The 25385-nt window shown below is 39.7% G+C and overlaps 1 protein-coding gene across 2 annotated transcripts in view; it reads right to left on the bottom strand.

The window, feature by feature from the left end:
* fkrp (fukutin related protein) overlaps positions 1-17869 on the bottom strand; it is a 32308-nt gene extending 14439 nt beyond the window's left edge. The window contains exon 1 of one of the 2 annotated variants that reach the window (XM_063016778.1): positions 17436-17869. The gene's annotated coding sequence lies outside the window, so the exon portion shown is untranslated. Of the gene's footprint in view, positions 1-17265 lie in introns of both variants that reach the window. The other variant, XM_063016779.1, reaches the window with a different exon arrangement.
* Positions 17870-25385: the final 7516 nt, after the last annotated feature.

Consider the following 25385-nt stretch of genomic DNA (forward strand, 5'->3'; position numbering starts at 1 on the left):
CCACCCAGAACTAAATATTCATTTATTTTACATTTTTTAATAACATCATTAAGTGTGTTTAAAAAGACCATCCTGTCTGTCCTAACTGTTGGTGCATATACACAGATAAAATTTTATGTTTTATTTTCAAAACATGCTCTCACTTTTAAAAGTTTCCCATTTATTATTTCCTCAACATCGTAGAAATAAGGAATAAAACTCTGAAAAAAACAGTGCGACTCCACCACTGATATGGCTTAAGATAGATTGCCCTTTACCCGAGCACGCTCTTTTTTTCTTTTTAAGGAAGCTTTAAAAACTGGATCCATGTCCATATCTGCTCCCTCGTCCAGCTCTGGTGTTGCTACAGATCTTAGCACAAGTTTTATCGCTTTTTACCTCTGTTTAATGATTGTCTTTCCCGGAGTGCTCTGTCATTGTGTCTACCTCCTCCTGCATAACAGGTGCTTCCACGGCTGACAAAAATGTCTCCGATTCCTCCACCATCGCAGCGTGCTTGTTTTGGTCCTGGATCACGTCAGCTGCTTCCTCTGTAGTTGGTCCAGTCTGATTGCGCTCCACAGGCGTCGCTTTGATTGTTGGATTTGATTCTTCAGCCGCTGGTGCGTGAGTCGGGCTACTCGCAGCTGTAGGGGGGTCCAGTTGTAGCCAGCCCGTCCGCGCCTGGTCCTGGTTCCTCAGCACATTCACCCGCATTATCTGCGTTTCTTTTTTTAGGGCAGGCGTGAATGAGGTGACCAGGCTGTCCTCATCCAAAACACTTTATTTCAGCATCAGATGACGCAAAGACTGTATAGTCGAATCCATCCACTTTAAAATTTAAAACCAGATATAGTTCGTCAGCTCCGTCTTTAAGTACCATATACACCAGCCTCCGAAATGACACCAGATGTTTGACATGGGGAGATTTGCATCCAAGAGGGATCTTTTTTTATGGTGGAAACCAGTTTACTGTACCGAGATAATTCTTTTATGATCAGTTCATCTTTAATAAATGGGGGGAGGTTGGACAGGATGATTTTCTTAGCTTGAGTACTCAGTGGTTGCACCATTTTAAGTTGGCCCTGTAGCACAATTCCTTTCTGAATTAGCTCAATAGCCTTCTCAACGGTGCTCACTCCTCCTACACGCTCACCTGGCACTCCACCTTCACACCATGCCGGCGTGTCAAACTTTCATAAAGTTTGTTTGGAGCCACCATGCTCCTCGCGATTTAGCCGGTGGCGGGTAAAAACCCCGCTGTCCCACACTTAACTCACGAAGAAAATAATTCCGTAGATATTTTCATGGATTAAATTATGAAGAAAAGTTGGCAAAACACCAGAAAGTCACTCTCATGCGTTCCCAATGCTCCATCACACAACGCACGACAGAGAGAGAGAGAGAGAGAGAGAGAGAGAGAGAGAGAGAGAGAGAGAGAGAGAGAGAGATTAATTCTGAAGATTCTGAAGAGAGGTCATGTGTCTGTAAGCTCCCAAATTTCTATGTTTTTTTTGTTTTGAAAAAAACACCTTCGGTTCTGGCCTGCGACCAAATCACAGCCGTGATGTTATTCGCGATAACACACTCCCTCTCGTGTTCTATTAAAGCAATAAGCCACGAGAGGCCGTACGTTACTGTGATTTTAGCACGGGGATGACGTTTTGGCACGACGCGAAGCGGAGTGCCTAAAACTTCTTTCCCCGTGCTAAAATCGTAACAGTAACGTACGGTCTCGAGTGGCTTATTGCTTTTATAAAACGGCGGTCAACATAAAATATAATAAATACAACAATGTTTAATTCATAAATGTATTTATTGTGTATAAACTTACAATAAAGCATTCTTCCGCGACGCAAAATAGTTCGATTAACAGTGTTGCTAGGCAACATGAGGGCGAAAATAACATTACATTTTTCTTTTCAGTGGCGTATTAATATGGAATGATGTGAGGTGATCATAGGTGTGAGTTTATCAGGGATTTTACAACGGCTTCGAACGCGGCTCAGCCAATCAGATTTTAGGACCGGAACTATCCGTTTTATAATGCTTAATTTAAGTCATTAAAACTGCAGGGATAAACTAAAGCTAAAGTGACAGTTGGCAGCTGACATTTGAAATTCTTCAACATTCCGAGCCACCAAATACAGGGTGGGTAATTTATATGGATACACCTAAATAAAATGGGAATGGTTGGTGATATTAACTTCCTGTTTGTGGCACATTAGTATATGGGAGGGGGAAAACTTTTCAAGATGGGTGGTGACCATGGCGGCCATTTTGAAGTCGGCCATTTTGGATCCAACTTTAGTTTTTTCAATGGGAAGAGGGTCATGTGACATCAAACTTATTGAGAATTTCACAAGAAAAACAATGGTGTGCTTGGTTTTAACGTAACTTTATTCTTTCATGAGTTATTTACAAGCTTCTCTTTGTTACAGCCATTGACATGTCGCAGAGGTTAACAAGTGAGGAGCGGATAGAAATTGTGTTGATGTCTGGTGAACGCAGTACCCGGGTCATTGCAGCAGATTTCAATGCAAGACACCCTACGAGACCACCCATCTCCCATGCTACAGTTAGCAAACTGCTTGCCAAGTTTCGTGAAACTGGTTCAGTGTTGGATTTGCCAAAATGTGGACGCATGAAAACTGTCACTAATGAAGAAACATCAGTGGCTGTCCTAGCTTCATTCAGCAAGAGCCCACAGCGTAGCACTCGCCGCATGTCACTGGAGAGTGGCATCAGTCGAACATCCCTTCGGCGGATATTAGCTACTCACAAATGGCACCCTTACAAACTCCAGCTGCTGCAGCCTCTCAACGAGGATGACCCAGATCGGCGCACTGAATTTGCAGAATGGGCAAAACAAAAATTGGAACAGGACCCTCAGTTTACACAGAACATTTTGTTCAGTGATGAGGCAAACTTTTATGTGAATGGTGAAGTTAACAAACAAAACCACCGCTATTGGTCTGACACTAACCCACATTGGATAGATCCCTCCAAGACTGTTGGAACACAAAAATTGATGGTATGGTGTGGTATATGGGGTACAAAGATAGTGGGGCCATTCTTCATCAATGGAAACCTCAAGGCCACTGGATATTTGAAATTGCTACATGATGATGTGTTTCCCTCTTTATGCACTGAAGCTGGCACGTTCCCTGAGTTTTTCCAGCAAGATGGTGCACCACCACATTATGGGTGTCAGGTCCGAGCATTCCTAGATGAACAGTTTCCTGGAAAGTGGATTGGTCGTCGGGGGCCAGTTGAATGGCCCCCAAGGTCTCCCGATCTGACCCCCTTAGACTTTTATCTTTGGGGTCATCTGAAGGCAATTGTCTATGCTGTGAAGATACGAGATGTGCAGCACCTGAAACTACGAATACTGGAAGCCTGTGCTAGCATTTCTTCTGCGGTGTTGCTATCAGTGTGTGAAGAGTGGGAGAAGAGGGTTGCATTGACAATCCAACACAATGGGCAGCACTTTGAACACATTTTATAAGTAGTCAGAAACTTGTAAATAACTCATGAAAGAATAAAGTTACGTTAAAACCAAGCACACCATTGTTTTTCTTGTGAAATTCTCAATAGTTTGATGTGTCACATGACCCTCTTCACATTGAAAAAACTAAAGTTGGATCCAAAATGGCCGACTTCAAAATGGCCACCATGGTCACCACCCATCTTGAAAAGTTTTAATACTCATATACTAATGTGCCACAAACAGGAAGTTAATATCACCAACCATTCCCATTTTATTTAGGTGTATCCATATAAATGGCCCACCCTGTATACATATGAGCTCTTCAGAATGAGCCAATCAGAACTGTCACCTACCCCCCCCCCCCCACCCTGTGGAGTGTGTAGCTCCACTCTGCAGTCCAGTCCAGTACTGCCCAGTCATTTACCCTCCTGAACTAAAGAGTGAAACCGCCAAAAATCAGTTTAAGCAGAAGCTCCTGAAGGAGAAAACAGAAACTCTGTTTGCAGATCTTGATAAAACTGGTAAAGCCAGCAATTTCATCTTCTATTCAGACTACCCAAGCTCATGGCATAAAGCTCTAATCTCCTACTACTCATCTGTAAAAAAAAGAGGGGATCTGTAACGGATGGAAAGTAAAAATAAAAGACCTTAATGACACAAAGACAGTTATGACCACAGTCAACATATACAAAAACTGAACTGTCATGATACAGGGAAACTTGAGTGAATTTCAGGGCTCATTTATTAATCTTAAAGAAATTGCAGAGCAAGAAAAGTTTAATGAAAACACTCTGCAGAAAGAAGACAGTGCCCCCATATTAGTGCTGGACAATAATTCGATATCGATATATATCGCGATAGAAAATGTTTCAATAACGGTGATATGATTTTTAAACAAATTCGATCGATATGCATACGTCAGTGCGTGATGACGTACGCCACAGGCACGAAGCCAGTGCTCAGCGTTACAGCTCTGATTACACTCCGCTACAACACGGTGGATATTAGCGGCAAAATGAGTTCAACAGCTGTGAGTGAACGAGCAGTTAAAAAAGAAGCAGTAGAAATAGTTGATTTTTTTCTGTATTCTTTAAGCACAACATCTGCTGCAGCAAATTCTGCAGCAACTCTTGCGCACTTTTTATATTCTTTATCCTGGTTGAGCACTTTTGATCGAAAATGTTTACATACAAATAATAATCAGTCCATGTTGGGGATTAAAGTTAGTTAAGACCAGAGGTGGAAAGTAACGAATTACATTTACTCGCGTTACTGTAATTGATTGTACTTTTTTGTTTTTTGTGTACTTATACTTTTTAAAGTAGATTTCACAGCCTGTAATTTTACTTTTACCTAAGTATGTTTTGTATTAAGAATTGTAATTCGCTACATTTTAAATGAGATCCGTTACTGAGTAAAATAATAAACGCTAAAGAAATCGCGTCTGGGAAACTGCTGCAGTGAATTCTGCGACTGGGAGTCGGATCTTTTGTCTCGGTTCCTTTTAAAGAGCCGTATATATACATAACAACTCCCAGAAGCGCGAATCGGTTCCTTTATTTCAGTATAAAGGGCCGTTCAATAGATTCAAATAATTCTACGACACATCACTAGTGGTTATACAGTTTAAAAAAGTTTTATGGGACTAAAATGACACATTACACATCCCTAAATGTTTTAAATGTTGTATCAACATGTTTCTTCTATTATATTTGAATTAAAAACAACTATTGTGAGATTTATATCCACTTGTCCTGTTTGCATTACACAGAAGAGACCCCCCCCCCCCCCCCCCCCGGCTGTTAATAAAGTAACTAAGTAACGTTTACTCTGAGTACATTTTAAATGAGTTACCTTTTACTTGAGTAGATTTTTAGACTAGTAACTTTACTCATACTTAAGTAAAAATTCATTAAAGTAATAGTACTTTTACTTGAGTACAATATTTTAGTACTCTTTCCACCTCTGGTTAAGACATATGTTATAATATATTATTTTATATATTGTCAAAGCTTATGTTTATTTGAGAATGATGTCGTGTTTTTGTCTGTATACAAATGCTGAATACAAGTAAAAGGTGAAAGCTAATTTATTTGTATTATTATTATTATTATTATTATTTCTAAAATATTATGTAGTTGTAAAGGGTGAGATTTCATAGACTTTGCAAATAAATTTTTCAGAGGTTCGCAGGTACAGCCTTTCAATGTTGGTGTTCCTGGCAGTTTTTCTGACATTTGTATTATTCATATCGATATCGGAATTATATCGTATCGACCGAAATTAGGAGTTATATCGTGATATAAATTTTAGCCATATCGTCCAGCCCTACCCCCTATACAGCACCACAAGAGCCCACAGAGCCTCCTGCTCAGGAGCAGAAGAACCAACATGCTTCACTCTACACCCCATTAACTTGATAAAGGAGCACTTCACACTACTGGAGGTAGAGTTAGTACAGCTTCGAGAGATTGTCCTAAAGCAGCAACCAACTATCGAGAGAGCAGGTGAGAGAACTACAAAGGGACAGAGAGAAAGACAACTACAAGAAGGAGATGTCTACACTAAGAGAGTTGTTGAGACAGAGAGACAACACAGTACAGAGTATGAGAGAAAAGCTACTCTCCTTTAGTCAGCACCAGACTCCTCTGACAGAGAACTCTACCCAGCTTCAGCACTCACATCTAACCCCCACCAGCTCTAAACAGCCTCCTCCAACTCCAACCACCAGCTCACAACAGCTTCCTCCAACTCCAACCACCAGCTCACAACAGCCTCCTCCAACTCCAACCACCAGCTCACAACAGCCTCCTCCAACTACTAACTCTCAACAACCTCCTGTCAGCCAACAAGAACATCTAGAGCCCAACATCCAGGATACAAAGAGAGAAATTGTTTTGTTAATTGACTCAAATGGGAAATTCATCCATGAGAAAAAACTCTTCCCCAGACACAGAGTGGTTAAGCTCTGGTGCCCAACTACTCAAAAAGCACTGGAGCTACAGAGCCACATCATAATCCACACTGGGACAAATAACCTCAGGGCTCAACATCCCTGAGAGCAGTAATAGAGAAGGCCAGCAATACCTTCTCTAATTCAAAGATTATCATCTCCACCATGCTGCTTCGCAAAGATTCTCTGTGTCAGAAGATTAACACCAGTATCTCCAGAGAACGTGCTCGCCGGCCAAACACTCACCTTGCCCATCACCCGACTTTAGATACCACCTGCCTCTATGACCACATCCATCTATTCAAAGAGGTAGTTCCTGTTTTTGCAAAAACACTGAAAGACATCACACTGGCCTGCAAACTTCAGCACCTTCCAACACAATGCTGGACGAAAACCAAAAAAAAACCACCACCACCAAAACGCACCTCAAGACCTACAGAAGGAGCATCTCCACAAGCGGGGGGCTTGTGGAGATGCTCCTTCTGTAGGTCTTGAGGTGCCGCAGTACCACATCCCTTATTATCTTCCACAACCAGGCAGGAAGAAGAGACACCATGGGAACACTGGTCCTCCACCAACATCAGCACCAACAGTCACCATGGATACTCACAGTGCATCACTCTCCCAGGACCCAGCATCAATTGCTCAGAAACTCCAGACCCAGCCTGGAACACTGACCTATGCTCAGGTTGTTAGCAGAGGGGCAAATCCTAATGTGTCTGAACTCAGAGACATACAGCAGATTCTCTGTCACATCTGCACACGTCTGATGGGACATGGTCCGTAATGAGGTAGAGAATCATACAGGCAATGTACATAGATTGATAGATATATTGCCATTGAAGTATAAAATAAGTGCATAATTAATAATTATATATAACATACATATAATGATTAATCATTTCAAGATTTCTCTCATTTGCAAATTTAAATGACATAGCTTTTAGTTCAAACAGAATGGCATCATTTCGCATTTCACTTTGGAACATTCAAGGTTTAAACTCTTCTCTGTTTAGTTTAAAAAGCAAAAACCCTAAATTTGTTACTCAGATTAGAGATATTGACATTTTAATATTACAACAGACATGGTGTAAAGGAGAAGAGCCCACTGGTTGCCCCCCACACTACAGAGAATTGGTGGTCCCTTCCACCAAGTTAAAAGGAGTGGCTCAGGGTAGGAGCTCGGGGGGAATCTTTGTATGGTTTACATCAGAACTATCACATTTTACTGAAGTAGTAAAAAAAAAAAAGGAGAAAACTATTTGTGGATAAAAATCAACAAACAGACAATTTCAACAACACAGGACTTATTTATTTGTGCAATATATATTCCCCCAACAGAATCCCCTTATTTCAAGGAAGAAACCTTCCCAAATTTAGAAAAAGAAACTAGTAATTTTCAAACACAAGGCCATGTAATGATCTACGGGGACCTAAACGCTAGAACAGGAGACCAACCAGACTTCATCAGCACACAGGGTGATCATTTCATAACAGGAGATTATGTTCATTTTCCCACTTACTCCCACAGGGAAAACAGTGATAAGTCAATAAACGCACATGGAAGAAATCTACTGCAGCTCTGTTGAAGCCTGGGTCTGTCCATTGTGAACGGACGGACGAGAGGGGACTCCTTCGGTAAGTTCACATACAGCTCAGCTCTTGGCAACAGTACAGTAGACTACATCATAACAGACTTTGACCTGACCCTCTTGAGAGCCTTCACAGTCAAGCCACTAACTCCCCTCTCTGACCACAGCCAAATTACAGTATACCTGAACAAACCAACTGTGAATATTAATTGTCAAAAACCCAGCAAACTGTACACATTTAAACAACCCCCCCCCCAGGTGGACTCAGGACAGCGCTGAAAAAATATCTTCACGCAATTAATAGCCAGCAAATTCAGACACTTCTCGACTCCTTTCTGTCAGACACCTATTCCCAAAATACGGAAGGAGTTGAAGTGGCTGTGGAAAATTTTAACCATATTTTTGACCATTCCACTCAAATATCAAAGTTGACCATTTGTAAAAGCAAACCCAAGACGACCCAAGAAAACAAATGGTTTGATCAGGACTGCAAAAACAAGAGAAAAGAGCTTAGAAATATATCCAATCAGAAACATAAGGAAACCACATAATCAGGAACTGCGCAAACTTAAAGAATACAAACACATACTTAAAATTAAAAAATACAAATATATACAAAGTCAAATAAATGACTTGGAGAAATCTATTAACTCCAATTAATTCTGGAACCACTGGGAATCACTAAAAAGAACACAGAAGGAAGATTTAACAATTATTGATGGAGATTCATGGAGAAACCATTTTGAAAAATTATACAGTAATCCATTTATTAATGTAAAACAGTTAGAAATATCTGAAAAACTACAAACATTTGAAACAATAATTAAGTCAAGTCAAGTCAAGTCACCTTTATTTCTATAGCACATTTAAAAGACAATGTGTGTCAACCAAAGTGCTGTACATTAAAATCAAGTATAAATAACACTCAACTATGCATATAACATTTAACAAATCATTAACATACATACAAAATAACATACATACGCACCAACATATAAATCAAATAAAACCACTAAAACAAAGATGGCTATGACAACCCAAAAAATATTAAAAACGTATTCATTAAGAAGACTCAAATGCCAAAGAAAACAAATAAGTTTTTTAAATTTGACTTAAAGGCATCTATTGTGTGGGACTCCTTTATGAAAAGTGGAAGACTATTCCAGAGTCTTGGGGCAGCTACAGAAAAGGCCCTGTCACCCTTAAACCTAATTTGAGAACGTGGAATAGCTAAGAGCAGTTGGTTAGAGGATCGTAGAGCTCGTGGAGTGGAGTAAACACAGAGAAGGTCAACGATATAGCTCGGAGCCAAGCCATGTAAAGCCTTAAAAACAAATAATAGAACTTTAAATTCTATCCTATATTTGACTGGTAACCAATGCAATGATGCAAGTATGGGGGTAATGCTCTCCCTTTTCTTGGTACCGGTCAGGAGCCTCGCGGCTGCATTTTGAACCAGCTGTAGACCGTCAGCTTAACTGACCGATTCCCAAGTACAGTGAATTGCAAAAATCGATACGCGAGGAAATAAAAGCATGCACTACTGTTTCCAAATCATTAAAAGAAAGGATACTTTTCATTTTAGCAATGTTCCTAAGTTGAAAGAAACTAGCTCTCACAACAGCATTAACTTGTTTCTCAAACTTAAGAGCGGGATCAAAAATGACACCCAGATTTTTTACATGGCTATTTACATACAATGTTAATGGCCACAGATCATTAGCTATGGCCCTTCCCGAATTAGGATTTCCAAAAATAATAATATCGGTTTTGTCTTGGTTTAAATTAAGAAAGTTCCTAGACATCCAACTGTTAATATCTCTCAAGCAATCAAAAATTAGGCTCAGAGAACTATTATCTCCTGGTTTCAGTGGGAGATAAAACTGGGTATCATCTGCGTAACAGTGATAAGGAATTTTGTACTTCCAAAAGATGGACCCAAGGGGGAGCATATATAATGAAAACAAAACAGGACCCAAAATAGAGCCCTGGGGTACTCCACATGTAACAGGCGCTGAAGGGGAGGAAAACTGACCCATCTTAACAGAAAAGGTTCTGTTTTCCAAATAGGAAGCAAACCACATCAGTGCAGTACCCTTAATGCCAACGACATACTGTAGGCGATCCAACAAGATAGTATGGTCGACAGTGTCAAAGGCTGAATTAAAACAGCACATTTTCCAGAAACAACAGCTAAAAGTAGATCATTGGACACCTTCAGAAGAGCAGACTCAACACCATGGTGTGTTCTAAACCCTGATTGGAATGTAAGAATTACCAAAAACCTCTGGACTTCCCAATTACAGAAGAAGAATTAGAGGACAAACTAAAAAAACTGCAATCCAGAAAAGCCTGTGGCACAGATAGTATTTTAAACGAAATGTTAAAAAACACAAATTATAAATTCAAATTGGCTATTCTAAAACTATTCAATTTCATTTTACATGTTGGTCACTTCCCAAGAGTCTGGAATGAAGGACTCATAACTCCTATTTTTAAATCTGGCGATAAATTTGATCCAAACAATTACAGAGGAACCTGTGTGAGCAGTAACCTGGGAAAAGTGTTTTGCAGCATCCTGAACACCAGAGTTACACAATTTCTAATAGAACATCATGTTCTAAAGAAAACTCAGATTGTTTTTTTACCAAATCACAGAACATCAGACCACATTTTCACTCTCCACACACTCATTAATAAATATGTAAACCAAAATGAAAGCAAAATCTTTACCTGCTTTGTGGATTTCCATAAAGCTTTTGATTCAATCTGGCATAATGGATTATTTTCAAAACTTATTGAGAATGGTGTGGGGGGTAAAATGTATTACGTCATTAAATCAATGATTTCTCAAAGTAAATGTGCAGTGAAAATCGGAATGCTTAGAACTGATTTCTTTCACCAGTCACGAGGAGTAAGACAAGGTTGTAGCTTGAGCCCCACTCTGTTTAATTGATATATTAATGAATTTGCTGAAAAACTGGATCAATCCAGTAACATACCTGGTCTCACTTTAGGTGACACCAGCATTAAATGTCTCCTCTATGCAGATGACCTCGTCTTACTGTCACCTACAGGAGAGGGACTAAAACAAAGTCATGGGCTTTGAAAATAAACCACCAAAAAAAAACAAAATAATGGTCTTCCAAAAAAGGTCTAAAAGTCAGGGGAATCATATTTTTACAATTAATAACACACAAATAAAACATACAAAAACATACACTTATTTGGGCATAACAATCAGCTCCACTGGAAGTTTTGGCTTGGCTGTGAAGGAACTTAAAGAAAAAGCAAGGAGAGCTCGTTCTGTCATTAAAAAATCAATTCAGTTTGAAATACCCATTACAATTTGGCTTAAAATATTTAAATCTGTAATAGAACCCATTGCACTGTATGGTAGTGAGGTGTGGGGGCCCCTAACTCAAAATGATTTTTCTAACTGGGACAAGCACCCGACTGAAACTCTGCACACAGCGTTCTGCAGAAATCTTTTCAGTGTGCAGAGGAAGACCCCCAACATGGCCTGTAGGGCAGAATTGGGCAATACCCACTAATATTCTGCATTCAGAAAAGAGCTCTAAACTTCTGGAAACATATCAAATCCAGTGACCCCCACTCACTCTATTATAAAGCACTGACATGCCAGGAGCTGAACATCGAAAGGAGTCCCCTAACCCAGATGGTCCTGAGTCTCAGTGACCTAAAACACACTAACATCACACACAACCAATCAGCCTCACCACACGCCCACCCAAAACATTAGATCCAACCAAATTATGACCAAACAAAAAAAAAATAACATCAAATACTGGACTGAGACAATACAACAACAACCCAGACTCCAGTGCTATTCAGCCCTGAATCGAGATTACTCTCTGGCTGCTTACCTGACAGAAATAAAAGAGAAAAAACTGAGGAAGGTTTTGACGATGTACAGATTCAGTGAGCACAGCCTGGCCATCGAAACCGGGCGGCGCAGACAGAGCTGGACACCCAGAGAGGCCAGGCTGTGCTCTCACTGAGCTGTGAGCTCGCAGTGGTGGAGACAGAGCTGCACTTCCTAACAGAGTGCCCGAAGTACAGCTCTATCAGGAGTCTATACTATGGGAAGATCAGCAGCATCTCCCCTGAGTTCCTACACTGCAGTAACACACACAAACAGCCCTACATACTGGGAGAGAAGAGCAGACTGATCACACACGCTGCACAATTTGTAGCAGCTTGTCACAATCTGAGGGACAACCAGTGAGGCAGACCACAAATTATTATTCATTATTATTGGTATTACAGTTTTTTTGTTTTTTATTTATTTTATTTATTTTTCTTTGACCTTCTTTATTGATCACTAATAATCTTGTAAAGAACTTAAATTCTAGAGTTGTATTCTAATCTGTTTTTCTTCTTTTCTCATTTCTTTTTACTGTTTATTGTTTACCGCTTTGGCAACAGTGTATCTAATTACATTCATGCCAATAAAGCACCACTGAACTGAACTGAGAGAGAAGGGGGGGCACACCTCATTTTATCTAAGGTACTGGTTAAATGATGACCTAAACCAAAACTTAGCAAACTGGCAAAACAGTGCAGGGAGTACCTCAAAAGTAACTAAAACCATGAAATAAATACTGACCATGCAAAAAAAACGAGTGAGAAATGAAGGGTTTAATTCTGGCTTTACTGCCACTGATAAAGTGGCAATTGGTTACATCACAACCGGCTCTTATATAAGGTGTTGACCTGTCCACTGCACAGCAAAAGGCAACATTTACCAGCTATGGGTAAACGGAGCAACTTGAGCTACAGTTTTTCTTCTCAAACTTTAGCTTTAACATGAGGGATACATTGCAGTTGCTTCCATCCTAAAATTTTGGTGGTTTATAAGAATAAGGTCAGGCATCAGAATTGGGGACAACCGTTTAAAATAGGCTCTTAAGCAGCGCTGAAGTCATGCAAAGCAGAAGGCATTTATTAAAAAGAAGCAAAGAGCTAAAGTAACATCAAGCCATGCACAAAGTTATTCAGGAAGAAATGACCATGACCGGTCCAATCACCAGACCTTAACCCCCTTAAACCTCTGGAATGTGATCGAGCGTAAGATTTCTCACAAGACATTAAACAAAGTCAATTTTGAAAGTATGCATTTAAGCTGTGATTGAAAATTGGAATTATTTTACTAAATATTTATTTAGTACTATTTATTTAATTAAACTATCTAAAATTACGCAGAGTATTACCACTGCTGAGATCTGGATTCGAATCTTAGCAGCGCTACTGACTGACCAGGTGTCTACACCGCTATGTGTAAGGCCCTTTACAGAAAGTGGCAGAGTAGACTCTACTTTCTGAGAAAGCTCTGGTCCTTCACTTTGTGCTGTGCATGTTTTACCAGTCTGTGGTCGCAAGTGCCATTTTCTATGCATAGGTCTGCTGGTGCAGTGGTATTAAGGGTAGTGACACCATCAGAATTAACAAGTTCATTAAAAATGCAGGACAGGTCATTGGGAGTGACTGAGGCAGGTCACTGAAGATTGTAGTTCAGGGGAGGATGCTGGATAAACTTTTGCACATCATAGACAATGTTTCTCACTCCTGACAACCTAATCTAAAAGAGCACCCAGCTGATACATCCTCCATGAAATAAGGAGGGGTATACAGACACTACAGGCTTTCTCTCATTTAAATTGTTATTCTAACTCTACCTAATCCATATAGATCATCTGGACAATATTATTGATTTATTTATATTTCTACATTTTATTTACAGCATGTACATGGACTTGTATGCTCACAAAGCTTTACAAAGTGGTCAGCATATTTTGACATGTAAGGACTCTCCTAAGGATTCTTTATTAACAAGTTTCATTTTAGCAACTCACACATGCATCACTGATTAATAATCAGAACAACGTAGCAGTTATGTAAACCAGTATGAAAAACAGAACTAGTTCAGCATCCTAGATGTACATTTTAAAGAATCAGTAGCAAACAATAAAAACAACAAATCAAAGAAAAAGAAGCAGATGTAAATTCCTAATAACCTTTACACTGGGACATGATGCAAAGTACACTATATTGCCAAAAGTATTCACTCACCCATCCAAATAATTGAATTCAGGTGTTCCAATCACTTCCATGGCCACAGGTGTATAAAACCAAGCACCTAGGCATGCAGACTGCTTCTACAAACATTTGTGAAAGAATGGGTAGCTCTCAGGAGCTCAGTGAATTCCAGTGTGGTACTGTGATAGGATGCCACCTGTGCAACAAGTCCAGTCGTGAAATTTCCTCGCTACTAATTATTCCACAGTCAACTGTCAGTGGTATATAACAACGTGGAAGCAATTGGGAATGACAGCAACTTAGCCACAAAGTGGTAGGCCACGTAAAATGACAGAGCGGGGTAAGCGGATGCAGAGTCAATCGCTACAGACCTCCAAACTTCATGTGGTCTTCAGATTAGCTCAAGAACAGTGCGTAGAGAGCTTTATGGAATGAGTTTCCATGGCCGAGCAGCTGCATCCAAGCCTTACATCACCAAGCGCAATGCAAAGTGTTGGATACAGTGGTGTAAAGCACGCCACCACTGAACTCTAGAGCAGTGGAGACGTGTTCTCTGGAGTGACGAATCAGCTTCTCCATCTGGCAAACCGATGGACGCGTCTGGGTTTGGTGGTTGCCAGGAGAACGCTACTTGTCTGACTGCATTGTGCCAAGTGTAAAGTTTGGTGGAGGGGGGATTATGGTGTGGGGTTGTTTTTCATGCTCCCAACTTTGTGGGAACAGTTTGGGGATGGCCCCATCCTGTTCCAACATGACTGTGTACCAGTGCATAAAGCAAGGTCCATAAAGACATGAATGAGCGAGTTTTGTGTGGAAGAACTTCACTGGCCTGCACGAAGTCCTGACCTCAACCCGATAGAACACCTTTGGGATGAATTAGAGCGGAGACTGCGAGCCTTCTCATCCAACATCAGTGTCTGACCTCACAAATACGCTTCTGGAATTCCCATAAACACACTCCTAAACCTTGTGGAAAGCCTTCCCAGAAGAATTGAAGCTGTTATAGCTGCAAAGTGTGGGCCGACATCATATTAAACCCTGTGTATTAAGAATGGGATGTCACTCACGTTCATATGCGTGTGAAGGCAGATGAGCAAATACTTTTGGCACTATTGTGTATTTCCATTATTCCATCCACAAGTGCAAAGTTTACCATGCATTCACCCCATACTTACAGTAAAAATCTTTCATTTTAATGAGTAATAGATTAGTTGTTAATTAATTCAATTTTATTAATAAATGTAAAAAGCTTCATGCCCACTTAGGGTGGGTTTCAAATCTGCACTCATACTCAACTGTACAAACTGTATCTGCACTCTCAATTGAAACCAAGCATCAGCTGTTGAAAATATATTTTAATTACATTTAACTGACAGCATTAATCAATGATTCTCGGGTCAGTAATCAATTAATCATTGGCATCCTTAGACTGAACTCAAAATACTAAACATTAGTGACCATCAGACTATCAAACATATCAGTACATATGTAACAACACATGAACACATGCACCTGGGGCTGAATTTAAAAAAATGTCATAACATGGCCATCATTCCTACTTCTCCTACTCTATTCTATTCTAGGTTATCAGACAAGTGCCAAGCAGATCTGTGGTGGACAATTTGTGTTTTGGGTGATTTAACACACCTTATATATTGTATTCAGAAACACGTGCACTTTGGGCTGTATGAAAAATCTCACAATATGTCTATAATTCTATTTTATGATACCAGACAAGTGTCCACGTCAAGTCTGAAACAAATCTGTGGTGAAAATGTTGAGATTTGGGGGATTTAACACACCTTAATATATAATGTAATTTATGAACACATGAACTTAGAGCTGTATCTGTAGATTCTATTGTAGGATGTCAATAGAAAGCATATCTATGGTGGATGTTTTTAAGTTAACATATACTGTAATTATGAACACACACACTTGGCTGTATCTTTAAGAAATCTCATAGTAGGGCCATAATTTCAACATCATTCCTACTCTATGATCAGTGGCAACACCAAGTTCAGTTTTGGATAGGTAACCACATTTATGAATACTCTGTTGATGCATGCTCAATAATCCAGGTACACAAATCCACAAAGTTGAATCAGTTCATCTGGACACAAGTTTGTTGTAGAGATACGTTTCGTCACTCAATCCGAATGACTTCTTTACACTGAAGTATACATTAGAGTGGTTACCTTTCCAAAACTCAAAAAAATTACCAGTGATCTGCTTTAAACATTATGTGGACTTTAAATGTAATATACTTGAATAGAATCAAGTGGGAATAATAAATATAATTATGAGATTTTTTTACAGATACAGGACCAAGTGCAAGTGTTCATAATTACAGTTTATACTGTGGTGTGGTAAATCTCAAAATTTCCACTATAGATCTGCTTCAAGCTTTGGACACTTGTCTGATATTCTGGAAAAGAATCAAATTGTAATTATGGACATAAGATTTTTCAAATACAGCCCGAAGTGAATGTGTTCATAATCAGAGTATATAGTAAGATGTGTTAAATTCACCAAATCTTATTATTTATTTATTTTTACCACAAATCTGTTTCAGACTTAATCTTCATAAAATAGAATAATGTTGAAATGAGTGATATATTAAGACTTAATAAACTCCAGTCTACATGCATGCAAGGTAAAATTAGGATGGTTACCTTTCCAAAACTTTTGTTTCCACCATAGATTTGTTTCAGACTTGGTGTAGAGACTTGCCTGATATCATAAAATAAAGTTGATATGATGGACATTCGAGGTCCATCATACAGGTTATATTGAAGTGTGTTAAATCCCCCAAAACTCAGAATTTTCACCACAGACCTGCTTCAAACTGTCAGTTATCTGATATTGTAGTTTCAAATAAAATAGAAATGAGTAATATATTATAAGGTTTAATTAAAATATAACTCAGGTCCATATGGGCAAGAGAATAAAGCGTTCACAATGCACTACCGTAATACCCCTAAAAATTTGGCCTTCGCTTTTAAGGTGCAGATAGCTTTAGCTTTGGTATCTTTTCTATAGGGCTATAAACACAGTTCTTGATTTGGTAATGTTAATTACGCAGCAATACATAGATTTTGAGTAAGACCCATATCACATATTAAACCTTATCTCGAGATTCCCCCGTTGTCCAATGTACAATATATGTGTGTTTTTGGTGGTGTTCCTACCTTTTATTTTACGCCTGTACAGTGACCGAGAGACGAACAACATAATGCAGGGGATACCATAATGTAGCAGGAAGCATTTGAATGCTACGCTACAAAAAATGTCCTGGGGCATATCGCTATTTGGCAACAGTGAGTGGCTCCACATAGCTATACAAAAAAAAAAAACTTACCAAAAAAGGTGTTAAAACATGCCAGCTGGTAGCTTGGTATTTTACTTCCTGATTGATGCCCCCCTTGTGTTTTGCGACAGCTCGTACACCATAATGGAAGCGGAACGACCCGACGGGGCAGGCGGTTGAACAAACCAAGAATCTTTCAAATCGTTAACAAAATCCGAATGGTCCAAGGTCCGAGGTCAATCGGGCTGGACATCTGCATCCTCCCAACTACAGGTATTTTTTCCAGTATAAATGGGCCGCTTTCAGGCAGAAAAATAGATGGATCGCCGAGATTGATAAACTTGTGGTAATTTTTGTTTTTTTGGTCCGCTAGCCCGTAGGATTTTTTCAGTACTGTTTTTTCTCTAACGCTGCTAAAATAGTTATGGCATAAGTGGGGCTTTTGTTAGATCGAAGCAGAGCGGTAGAGTAGTGATGGGTCGGTCGCGAACGATCCGGCTCTAAGAGCCGGCTCTTTAAAGTGAACGACGGGATCCGGCTCCTGATTGGGAGCCGATTCGGTTTTTTTCGGGGGGGTTTTTCTGTCAAAACCGCAAGTGATTGGTCAAGATACGTGGTGGCGTTTGTGTTTTTACACTGAGCAGGGGGGAGAATCAGAGAGAATCTTTTCCAAAACAGGGCAGATCATAACAGAAAGGAGAAACAGGATCAACCCCTCAAAGATGAGCTCCTTGGTTTTTCTGAATGCCAATCTTCACTAAATACTTACAAATACTGTCACCTGGATGCTGATTTTTCTTTTTGTTTCTCATTTATATTTTGTTGAGTGATGCTTCGTTAATGTTGTTTCACTCTAGATGCTTGTTTATTTTGTTTTGTTTATTAGGATTTTAACGTCACGTTTTACACTTTGGTTACATTCATGACAGGAACATTCACCTCACTTGCATGTCTTTGGACTGTGGGAGGAAACCGGAGCGCCCGGAGGAAACCCACGTGGACATGGGAAAGACATGCAAACTCCACACAGAAAGGACCCGGGCTCTTCACCTGGGGATTGAACCCAGGACCTTCTTGTTGTGAGGTGCTACCCACTTAGCCACCGTGCCGCCCCACTCTAGATGCAAATTTGCAAATAATATAAACAATCAGATCTTTTTGTCCAATTGAGATGGGTCTTTGTTTTTGTATTTTAAAATTTATTGATGGAGCACTCTGTTCCATGTTGAGTATATAGATAAAGCAATTTAAATAATAAACATTTGATACAATGTTTTTTTACATTAGTAATTCATTTTACATGTAATTTGGTAATTAATTAATTTAAGCAACAAAAAAATTAAGGAGCCACTTGGGAGCCGAAAGAGCCGGCTCTTTTTAGTGAGCCGAGCAAAAAGAACCGGCTCTCTAAAAGGAGCCGAAATTCCCATCACTAGTAGAGAGAACAGAGTGGCGACACTCCCATAGGGAACCGTTGTAACGGGGGCGGAACATTTTTCTGCACAGCTTCCGGGTTGTGGAGCTGTGAATAGTTCCAAACATCCCATAGAGCCCCATTCATTTCCACTACTTATCATGCTTTGTTTACAAAAAAAAAGAAAAGAATTTAATGTCATTAATATACTTAATACTGTTATTGTTTAGCATTTGCTCAGCACTAAATGTTACATGTTTATCTTAATTAATAGGTATAACCCAATTTAGCTTAGTCAGTTAATGACACTAGAGTCTTTTCACCTAAAATGAGTTGATTAATCAAGAGTCTTGCTACAGAAATGATCATAAAACATTAGAGCCATAATAAATCATGCTACTTTTACTTTCATACTTAAGTACATTTGAAGGTAAATTTAGTTTAGTACTTTAGTGGAGGTAAAGGTATTTTTACTTTTACTACTACTTTTACTGGAGTAATATTTTACCTTGGATATCTCTACTTTAACTCAACTGCATGGTTTGTGTACCTTGTCCACCACTTACATTAGACAAAATTAACTAGTGCATATTCATAATGAATTCATTAATGTATTACATGTAGGAATCAATTATTAATAACTCATGAAATAAGACATGAATGAATGCTATTTTATGTACCTGTACTATAATGTTTTTGGTACGGTAGTGTGTTTATGAATCTGTTCATTCAGTGCAGGTAAACCTTATGAATCCAGCCACATGGCTTAGTGTTTAACCAAAATGATGATGATGATTATTATTATTATATTAGTTTATGCAAAAAACAAAACAAAAAAACTGTCTAATCTCTGTACTGTATATTGTCTCTACTACTTAATGATATCGCATTATGTAATGTATGCTAATATAATGTACTGTGTGTTAACAAGAACGACCTATTAACAAGTCATTATTAACATCAATCTTCATATACCAATCTCCACTTCATATACCAAATTGACATTAAAGCAGATGCAGTACATGTAAAGGCAGTTGAAAATACCCAGAAATTGTACAAATGTTTATTATTTAGCGTTTAATATTTCATTCACTGCTGCCTGTCCCATATGAGAACATGACAGCGCCGGGTTTGTTTGGAACTATTGAAGGGGTTACATAAACCACGTGACCGCGTGGCGGCGAGATCAAGGAGTGTCGCAACTCTCTCTATCTACGGCTCTGGATCGAAGCATATGAAACAAATGATTCGGAAAAAGATTCGAGCGTGTGAAACTTCTGAATCGCCGCACCACAGGGACATCTGGTGGCCAACCTGTGGTCAAAACAGCAACCTCGGTTTTCAGACACAACTGAGAGAAGTGTGTGTTAATGAGAGTATGAAACATCGCCCCCTATGAGATAGTGAGCGTCCTTAACCGATAATAAAAAACTACGTTTGGCAAATGTGAAATACTATTGACTTTTTAGGTCTCGTCTCTCATTGAACTAAATATATTGATGAAAAACAGACATAAGAGTACAAAGAACATGCTTTTTTAAATCAAGTAATGATATGCCATCAAGTAATGATATGACATAATTGCATATTGTATTTCCTGTATTACGTATCATGTGTAAATTATGCATTAGTCAGTGTGTGAATATTTGCGACCTTCATTTACTATACAAAGGGGGAAATGCTTATGTAACTGGGACTGGTAATAATTTAGTTTATAAACTAAATTATAAACTAAATTATTACAATTAATCAGTTTTTTTTATTAATCAACATTATCTGTTCCACTGTGCTTGGATTAAGATTTGTCTCCTATTGCTCAAAATTTCTCTGGCTTTGGAGAATACTCTCCCACAAGGCAGTGATGTTGCTATAATTTGCAAAATAATAAGCAAATAACAATAAAGAAACGTTGTGATTCTTCCTATAGAAAAGCTTCCTTTATACTGGCCGAGAGAGCCCACGGCCATGTTGTAGAAAGGGGGAGGGTAGCTGCCAGGAGTCTGCAAAGTAGAGTCAATTAGCGGATAAGTATGGATATCCAGAGCAGAATATATTTACCGGTAAATGGGATGTGGTGATATGGTGAATGGTATGTGTATTGTGTTTGTTTTTGTTATGTATGGATATATCTATGTAACCCCACCAGCCTCAGAATGGTTCAGTCCTGCAAAGTAGGGGCGGGGTTTAGGGGTTAAATGGAGGGAAAATGGGACAGTTTAAAAAGGGTGGATGATGCATGCTGTGAGAGAGTGGCCAGGGTGCTACTACCTTGAACCTGACTGCTAGTAAGTCAGATAACTATAAAAGGGATTGCTGACTGGGGCTAGATAAGCCGTAATAATCCCGAAGGGTATTTGTTGATTTTGATTTGTTTAGTTTTCTTTTTGCACAGTTTTTCTTTTCTCTTTTTCGTGTGTGTTGGTGCTAATAAAACACCCCATTGGGGGCATAAAACCTATTTTGGAGTACAACCTGATCTTTTCAAGGTGAACCCAATCCTCTACACGACTACGCTATAATCAGGGGAAACAGTTTACACGCCTCAGCAGTCCCACACAAACCTTAATCATTATGGTTGTGTATATGGTAAATAGACTGCAATTATATTGTGTCAAAGTGGCTTAAAGTCCAAACTGTCCAATTATATTGTCTACGTAAGGACTTAATCACATTTACCCTTCTTTAGGCTTGTTCCAAAAATACAACATTTTGTAGAGGATGTTGTCCCCCTCTATAGTCTCTCAGAATTTAGAGGTCATTTCAGACTCTCCAAAGGACAAGTGGAGGTACGATATGATAACTTTCTTTTCTCTCACTTACTATGTAGGATCTTATAAACACCATTGGCCCTGTCTATATGAATCCACAGCAGACAAAATTGCCACTGACAAAGAGTGTCCTAGCCTGTCTATGGACACTGTCGAACCAGGAGTCATATAGGGGTATTTCAGACAGATTCAATATCACAAAATCCACTCTTGCCAAACATCTCCATGAGTTTTGTACTCTGGTAAATACGCACATGGCACACCACATTTCCTGGCCTTTAGGACAAATCCTGCACAATTCTTTGTTAGGCTTTCGAGCAGCTGGATTTCCAAACACTATCTGTGCAGTAGATGGATGCCACATTCATATTCAGAAGCCACACTGTGACAACCCCCTGGCATATTTTAACAGGAAACAGTTCTATTCTACAGTATCATTCTCACTGGATTTTGTGACAGTCACCGGCAGTTCACCCACATCAGCGTGGATCATCCTGGTAGCTGACATGATGCCAGAGCCTTTCGCCTCACAGAGGTTGCTTGTCTTTTAGAAGAAGATCCCCTGTCCCTGGTCCCACAAGGGATGTATATAATGGGGGATTCAGCCTACCCTCTATTGCCCCAACTGATGAGACCTTACAGAGACAATGGGCACTTGACAGCTAGGCAGAAGCCCTTTAATAGAAAACTAAACACTGGCCGTGTGGTCATTGAGCATGCCTTCGGCAAAGTTTAGGAGACTCCGATGCCTGCACATGAGGAATGTCCAGTCCATCAGCTCAGCAGTGTCTGTTGCATTCTACACAGTGTTTGCTTGGAGCCAGGAGACCATGGCGATGATGTGCAGGATGAAGAGGATGATGAACAGCATTCACTACAACCTCACAACCAGGATGTAATTCATTATAGAGACATAATAAAAAAAATGTTTTTGTGTCATCTTTAACTTCATGCCTTTTGGAGATAATTTTATCTTCAACTTGCTTAACTGTTCACAGTAACAGTAATTTTGACTGGGGTGCCCAAATGTTCGCATGCCACTGTATTTTATAGATGCATTGTTAAACAGTATACTTCAGTATGCTCACCGATGTGCCCAGTATGAGTCACTAATGAATAATGTGGTTAATATGTACATTGTACAATTGTGTAGAAGTTTGTGCTTCTTCGAGCACTGACAAATCAGTTATTTAGGCATTGATGATGAATAGTGGCTGTGGTTTATTGAAGATGAATCTCTTAACACAATCATCTTCTGAACAACACATTGTTTTGTTCTTCCAGAACAGCTTACCTTCTGGCCTTGGTTCTTGTAAAGAAACATGACACCATGCACATCCACACATTTTTATTTATGTAGCATATTTTAAAATGTTTACAAAGTTTACAGAGAAGAATGAAAAATAAATCAAAGTGTAATAGTGATAGTGGTATTAAAACAGTTAAGATATAAAATATTAAAGCAATTTAGATTGCTTTATATTAATAAAATTAGAAGACAAGAACCATCAGAAGTTCTAGAAAAACATCAAGATAAAAAGATATGTTACATTAAAGAAATATCAGGTAGCTTACTTGAGTCATTTCATGATAGGGAATGATAATTATGACATATGTTGCAATTTGTACGCAAAATAAACGGTCATGCTACTAGAAAGCATGATAGTATTTCGCACATATCAGGTCTTTAAGACAAATAAACTGAGATTTACATTTTAGAATGAAACGAAACAACCGCCAGAGGATTCAGCGGAGTTTCTAGCCAATGAGGATTAAGCTCTGTCGTCATCAAGCCGTCTCTCAGGCAGCGCAGCCCGTGGAGAGCAACTGCAGGGACTGGTTCCGCCGCCTGCAGCCGCCCCGCTCTCGCGAGATTATAACCAGTCTGTCATTGTGATGCGCCGGTGGCGCCGACGCAAGTCGGACAAAAAAAACTAACCGGCATGCACCGTACCGAGCCAGGCGGCGATCGGTCTGCGCAGCGCCGGGTTAAGTCGAACAAGCCTATTAACTAGCTCAGGGGTTTTCAACCTTTTTGGACATGTGCCCCCTTCGTGTGCCAACCGCGAACTTGCACGAAAAAATATTACTTCAAAAAGATAATACAGCCCGATCCCATCTGAGCCGATTCTATGAGCACATTATATAAATTTGTGGTTCGTAAGCGATTCTTGCTCTTCATGTAGATAAGAGCAGAAAACATTACTTCACAGAGCCACAGACAGAACGAGTCTGACTCGGTTACCGCTCTGTGGTAATAGCAGTTTAATTAAGACTGACGAAATGTACTTGTACATTACACTGGTGTACAAAATAACAGAAACTGCATTCAAATTAATTAAAAAACACTAAATCATAATTACAGCCACAGCTGCACAGACAGGTAATATTAGGTTAATTTCTAATTAACAACATGTATCATGGAAAAGTTTTAAAGGTATTAACAGCTTATGGAGACATTCAGTGGCTACAAGTGGAAACTCACTGACAAAGGGCAGAGAATAGCTGGTAAATGCCATGAATTTACATAAAAAAAACAAGAATGGAAATTGTGAACATCAATTGTCCAACATCAGTGGCTGACCTCATGAATGTTCTTCTGGATATGAAAGCTGTTTTATAGCTGCATAGGGTGTTATAAGGAGAGGCGGAGGACCCAAGAATGCAGAGAAAGGTTTTTTATTTTATAAACAATATATATATATTTTACAAAACACAAAAACGGAAAAGAATAACAAAAAACAAATCAGGAGAACCCCGATTGATGCCGGCAAAACCTTCGGCGCAACAACACCAGGGTCTTAGAGACTCCTGGGTGAGCCGCATTAAAACACCTGACGGCGAACTGTAGTTGGAACAAACAGCCGGTCAGGCGGACCTCCACCTGGGTCGGGCTCCACAACCTGAGCGTCCCGGACAACCTTGAATATGCCCCATGTGACCAAGGCAGCAATCTGACTCGGGGGGGATGATGGGATCAGGCTCGGTCTCAGGTCTGCTCAGCTCCCACTGCCTGGACAAGGCATCCGGCTTACCGTTTTTCGACCCTGGTCTATAAGACAGGGTGAACTGGAAGCGACCAAAAAAAAGGGACCACCGAGCCTGACGAGAATTCATCCTTTTCGCTTGCTGGATAAACGACAGATTTTTATGGTCTGTCAGACTCAGACTCAGCTTTATTGTCATTCAAAACCATGTACATGATTAGAACGAAATGCAGTTACTTAGGTCTCGGTGTGTGTAAACATAATAAAATATAAAATATAAATAACAAGAGAAACTACGTTTAGTAAAAATAAAACTTAAGACTTAAAACTAGAAGAAATAACTAAGATAGGAATTTTGTCCAGACAAGGAAGGGATGTTTCGCCCCTTCGAGCCAATGTCGCCACTCATCCAGCGCTAGCTTGATGGCCAGAAGCTCCTTGTCTCCTACCGGGTAGTTACGCTCGGCAGGAGTTAAACGGTGCGAAAAGAAGGTGCAAGGGTGGAGCTTCTTTTCTGGGCCGACTCTCTGGGAAAGCACTGCCCCAACCCCGACATCAGAGGCGTCCACTTCTACAATGAAAGGTTCCTCTGGATCGGGCAACTGCAACACGGGAGCAGTGGTAAGGAGAGCTTTCAGCCTATTGAAGGCTTGTTGGGCCTGCACCGTCCATTTAAACGGACCCTTCCCATTAAGGGCCGTTAAAGGAGCGGCGACCGTACTAAAGTTCCGTATGAAACGCCTGAAAAAGTTTGCAAAGCCCAAAAACCTTTGCACCTGGCGTACGGAACAGGGAGTTGGCCAATCCTCCACTGATTTGATTTTAGCCGGAT

This window comes from Trichomycterus rosablanca, chromosome 20, assembly GCF_030014385.1.
Source record: "Trichomycterus rosablanca isolate fTriRos1 chromosome 20, fTriRos1.hap1, whole genome shotgun sequence".
NCBI classification, from domain to species: Eukaryota; Metazoa; Chordata; class Actinopteri; order Siluriformes; family Trichomycteridae; genus Trichomycterus; species Trichomycterus rosablanca.